The sequence below is a fragment of the Dromiciops gliroides genome, chromosome 4 (assembly GCF_019393635.1).
Source record: "Dromiciops gliroides isolate mDroGli1 chromosome 4, mDroGli1.pri, whole genome shotgun sequence".
Taxonomy (NCBI): Eukaryota; Metazoa; Chordata; class Mammalia; order Microbiotheria; family Microbiotheriidae; genus Dromiciops; species Dromiciops gliroides.
The window spans coordinates 42,872,813-42,879,123 of NC_057864.1; positions in this window are offsets into that span (position 1 = coordinate 42,872,813).

The following is a 6,311-nucleotide window of genomic DNA, read 5'->3' on the forward strand; positions in this document are numbered from 1 at the left end:
CTCCAGTAAAGACATATTTCAAGCATGTGTTTTTCCCTCGATTTAATTCAGTTGTCTTATAATCATAAACTTTTCAATTTCAATATACGTAAAAACATCCTAATAACTAGAACTTACAAAAATGGAATGCGTCACCTTGGAAATAGTAAATTCCCCATTACTTTAGGTCCCAAACAGAGATTCATCACCACCTGTCAAATAGGGATTCGACAGGGTCCTTCAGACACTATGATCTTGTGGTTTATTGAAATATATATTATAAAATTTGAACTATAAAACCATTGCCTCATGCATTGTGCACTTTGTTATGATAGAAAGTTCACTGGGCTGAGATGAGGGGTCATGAGTTCTATCCTGATTCTGCCATGAACGGTCATTGAAAACTTGGGGATGTTTTATCATTTCCCTGAGCTTTGGTTTTTTCATTCGTCAAATGAGAGTTTTGTATTAAATGATCTCTAATTTCCCTTTCAGCTCTAAAATCCCAAGTGTATCTTGTTCTTTCCTGCCTCAATGACTTTGTTCATATCATTTCACCCCTTCACCTTACATTTCTATTTACTGAACTTCTTCCTATCCTTCAAGGTCCATTTCAAATCTACTTCATACTTAAAGCTTACATTGGTCACTCCAACTAGAAATGATCTTTCTCCCACTTCTGACCTCTTTTAGGACTGTCTATCTATCTCATAGAGGATTTACCCTTTACTGCCTTGTAGTGTAGTTAATTAAGGACACATCTTATCTTCCCAATTATAAGTAATTTCCTAAATGTCTGGGACCATATCTTATACTTATTGGTAACTGTCATTGTGCCTTACACAGTTCATCACATGCAGTTTTGTTTAATAAATGAAGTTAACCTTTGGAAATCAAGGTTTATCCTTTTCATTCTCTTCTGAGTTTAATTTCACTGAATTAAAATCAAATGCCATTTTATTATGCATTTGAGGTTTAGAAGAGTGTTTAATGTAAAAATCAAGAGGAGAGAATGAACAAATGGCAGAACTATGGAAATGAGTTCTTTTTAATATGAAATATGATATGATTAAAAAAGTTTATGATTGTGGTGGCTTTGGGGCTTCCAAGGCATAGGAAAGCTATTGAAGTTACATTCACGTGCATTGAGGGGAGTTTTTCATTTTGAATAAAGAAATATCCCAGGGAAGTAGAGGCTTGTGAACAGGTCATGTTGAGGAATGGATCAGCCTCTTCCTCTCCAGCCAGCTCCATGGTGACTAGAAAGTGAGGGTAGGAGCCTGATCTGAGTGTGTGAAGGTGAGAGGCAAAGAAAACAATGAAGGTTGGAGGAAAAGCAGCAGGAGATCACAGAGTTTCCATTTCATGACTATAGAGAAGTCTCTATCTGCTGAGGTCAAGTATTAATGAAAGAGTTGCCTATGAAACCATGTCTCTGTGTGTATTTACAGATTCAAGATGGCAGCTGGCATAAAACAAAATTCCTTTTTCACACTCAGGACCCTCATCAACTCCCAGTGATTGAAGTACGTAAACTTCCTCATCTCAAAACGGGACAGAAACACTACATTGAAAGCAGTTCTGTGTGCTTTCTCTAAGGACTCTGTATCAGTTCAGAATTCAACCTGATGGGATGGCCAGGGAATTGTTGGAAAAGGAAAACACAAAAAAAAAAGATACAAACAAAGATCATCATTCAAAAATTGTGGGAAATGACGTGTGAAATAAAGCATTGGTTATAGCTTAAGAATCTCAGGAAGAAAAAGACTTCCTCCTAGGAAGGAGAAAAGGCATTTTTTTTAAAAAAAAAGGACTATGATATTGATAAATGATATTTAATTTTTTAAGAAATATATACTGATCGATGCTTTCTTGTAGAATTCCCTGGGACTGAAATTTATGTCTGATAATGGAATTCTTCAGGGTCTCTTGTGTTCTTAACCTATTTGACAGCACTGTAAAAAGATCCCCTACAGACAGCTGGAGACATACAGTACTAAGGAGCAATACTGGCTAATGCTCCCTAATGTGCAATAGCTTCTGTCTGAGAAGAAATTAAGCCACAGTTCATTAAGTCTTATTTTCCCCACCACTAAGCTGTATTCTGGTCCCTAGAGGGCATGTACATCTTAGCCAAGGGTACACTACCTCTTCTGTGTTGCCTATTTGTGTTGCATGGTGCTCATCCTAACCTAAGGTGCTTCTGGCTTTAGTATAGAGTATTTGGTCTCCATCATCATTGTTGTCATTCTTTAAGGCTGTATGTACTGGTTACATCAAGATATGTTTTGGTCGTTTGTACTTATTTTAATTTGTTTGGTCATATACTTTAAGAAAAATCGTTATTTATGTGAAATCCTTGTTCTTTAATTTTTTTGTTGTTATGGATGTGGACTAGAGATCAGTACATTGTATCTTGTGGAGGACAGTTTGGGGGAATTTCTTCATTTTGTTTTTATTTTTAAAACCATTGTAAAAATATTTCAGAACAGCTACATACAGTAGTAGGTTTGAGTTTATAGTTTCTGAATTAGAGTTAACTATTTTAAGCACCCATGATCATCTGAGATGATGCTTTGTATATATGTTTTTGTAACTTTTGAAAATTGTTAATACAGCATATATTTTGAGTTGCTGCTGTTTTAAATTATAACCACCATAAATATTTTTGCATTCTGGAAATTCCATGTTTTGGTTGCATTTTTTTGAGTCTGTTTCACTTTTTTTTTTCTTAATCCATTTGGGTCTAAAAGAATTCAACCTTTCCAGGCTTTAAGGAAATGTCTCCGAAAAGATGGGCTTTTACTATTCTAAACAGGTTTACAAAACTCACAGCCTTTCCTCATTGCCAGAAAAATGTTCATTTGGAGCACAAGAAAAAGATCATCCTTTTCTGTATTTGGGAAAATGTGTTCTGATGTTATTAACATATGCTTAGACACAGCAAGTCACATTTACCCAAATATAACAAAAAAATGTTCTTCAAATGGTTTTTGTTGAAGGGGTATTTTCTTCCTTTGTTAGCATGTCCTTTCAAGAGTATGTGTCCCAGGCCCATTGACCATCTCTGATACCTCCTTGTCTTAGTTCGGAGATGATCTTCATTTCCCAAAAATGATGGCATTGAAACCCAAGTTCTGGCAAATCCTACTAAGGCTGAAAAGCCTTCAAGTAAAAGCTTTGCAATAGGCCTGTCATCAAAGAACAGAGCTTCCCAAGCTTAGAAGTCTCATCATGAAAAGCCCAGTCATCAGGTGACCCACTATTGTGGCTACAAACAACTCATGACATCATCTGCTAAGCAGTGGAAGGGCTGCCATCTTGGTCAGCAGCAGGAATACCCATATTAAGGAAGCCTTATTTATATAGTACCTGGAAAAGACAATTCAACTACAAAAGTCTGTTATGTCTTGGGGTATGATGGGCAGAAATAAAAAGCCTGCTCAGTCTGTGCACAAACAAGGGTATGACCAAAGAGGTCATTAAGGGAGAAATGCTGTAACATTGGGGGGAATTTTCTTAAACAGCTGGATCCACTGACAGGTGGTCAAATAACTTCAGAAACTGAATGATGTAAAGGAAATGGTAAGTTTGTTCTAAACTAGCATTGGGAGCCACACTCTGGAAAGTGGCTCTCTGAGCAAAGGGTTAATTTTCTTTTAAGTTGAACTTGTGCCCCAATGTCTAGCCCTCTTGGCAAAGGTTGTAGTTGTTGTCTGACTTTTTGTGACCCTGAGGACCAATAAATATACTGGATCGGTTTGCTATTTCCTTCTCTAGTAGATTAAGGCAAAAAGAAGGTAAGTGACTTGCCCATGGTCACATACCTAGTAAGTGTCTAAGGCTAGATTTGAATTCAAGTCTTCCTGACTCCAGGCCTCTCATTTTATCCACTAAGCCATCCACCTGCCTCCTTACAAAGGTTACACAGACAATAAGATATGCTTTAAAAAATAATTGTTATTGCTATATACAACAATTTTGGCAGTGAACATATTATTATTTATTAATATTATATACCAGTAAAGGATTGACCATGAGTCTTCCTAATTTCTCATGGTCTCAAGCCACATGGTAGAGAAAGCAGAGAGAGATCTTCAGCAGGAGAAAAGCCCCAAAAGAATGTGGTCTGAAGGACACCCAAGGGAGTTCACAAGATCTACACTGTCCTAAGAAGGAGAGCCAAGAGCAGCATCAGCAGGCAGAGAGAGAGGAAGAGGGAAGAGACAGACAGACAGACAGACAGACAGACAGACAGACAGACAGACAGACAGAGACAGGCAGACAGAAACAGCACTAGGTCTCCTGGCCTCTTCCAAGAGTTTTTTGATAGAGGCAGGTCATTATACATTGATCAAAGTTAATTGGTTAGCATCATTCAATTCCATTGGTTGACATGACTTGAGGGTGGTCCACATTAACATGAACTCTACAGATAGATCAGGAAGAAGAATATAAAAGACCCTGCTGAAGGGCAAAAGCAAAGTCCATTATCTAGGTGTGGTTTGATCCCATCAGTCCTGCACTAAGCTAGACAAAAGCGTCTATCTCCATTTCTTTTGTTCCCTTGGATTTGTCCCTGATCAAGGAGAACAGGACTTTCTGGAGTGGGAGAAGAAAAAACTGAGAAGCTGATCTCTGGGTCCTCCTAAGAAATCCATTATTAATAATTATTTTGGGGGTAGCTAGGTGGCACAGTAGAAAAGCACTGGCCCTGGATTCAGGAGGAACTGAGTTCAAATCCTGCCTCAGACACTTGACACTTACTAGCTGTGTGACTCTGGGCAAGTCACTTAACCCCAATTGCCTCAAAAAAAAAGTTTTTTCTCACAAAGCCAACAAATCAATATGAATTTATGAGGCCCTTCCTATGTTCCAGACACCATGCTAAGTGCCAAAAATACAAAAACAGGAAAAAAAACAAAAGATGGTGCCTGCTCTCAAGGAGCTTACATTCTAATGGGGAAACACAGAATAAGCAGCATTTTGTGGCAACTTCAGTCCAATAGATAATACCTTTCAAAGGAGTGATCAGAGTAGAAGAAGGGGGAACCAAATGGAGAAAGGGGAATGTTCCTGGCCATTTAGCTGGCAGGAAATTTTATCAAGTGGAAAGACGATCTGTGGGAATACAGGAAAGGGGAGGTAACTGATGTGGGATGGAATTTAGGGTCAAATTGAACGTGAGTCAGCCCAAAAGAATTACAAGACTCAGTGACTCAGTTTCCCAAGTTTTATTGCAATACTGTGGGTGACCACAGTGAGAGAACCAGAATAGTGGAAAGGTCTCTCTAGAATAGTGAAAGAAAAGACAGTTATATTTATAGTATGGATAAATTGATTATCAGTCTCATTATAATAATCTCCACCTTAAGGATGTACAGGGGAGGGCCTGTCCTCATTATAATAATCTTCACCTTTGGGAGGTACAGGGGAGGGCCTATCCTAATTTGGAGTTCCTGGGGTCCTAAGCCAACGCCTAAGGTGGGTACCTTTTTCTGTGGAGGTGTGTTTTTGCGGTTTACAAGTCATAAGGTGAATCTGGGTACAAATTTAGCCTTTTCTGCACATGTCTCTTTCTGATTCCCATGCTTAGTTTCAAACATCTTCATTTTTCATTAGAATTTCTATAGTCTGTCATTTTATTTAAGGTCTTCATGGCCTAGCTCCCTCTGTTCCCGTTGTGGGTACTGATTTATGTGGGTATGAGAACCTAGCATCCTGACTTGTAAGTTATCCATTAACTGGGATCTGAATCCCTCTTAGAGCTCATATCTGAATCAGAGCTTGGGTCTTGGGTTTTTCTGTTAACCCCTTTTTTGCCTCCTACATCAGTAACCATACAGGCAGTTTCATAATTATTATCAGAGCAGTTTATTCCAAGACAGCAGAGGGGAGGTTCACTTACAGAAAGTGTAATTATTGTTGCTGGCACCTCAATTGAAGGCCACCAAAAAGGGAGGGGGGATTTGCAATGGGTTTTCCAACAGTGATTAAGGCCACCTGTTCCTTCACTTCACAAGTAGCACAAAAGCGAGTCCTAAATATGAGAAGAAATGTTGATATATATACTGTATATGTATATATATGTGTATATGTATTATGGATAGATACATACTTACTATATGTCAGATACTGTACTAAGTTCTTCAAGCAGAGATGAAGAAGGTAGGTAAGCATTTCAGCTATGTTGAACAAGGAGTGCAGTCATGGAGATGGGAGACCAGTGTCCTAGAGAAGGAACAACCAGCATATATTGTAGATGGTACCCTAGGGCAATTAGCAGGGACAATTAAATAATCATCCTTGTTTGGAAGTGAATTTTGATGGTA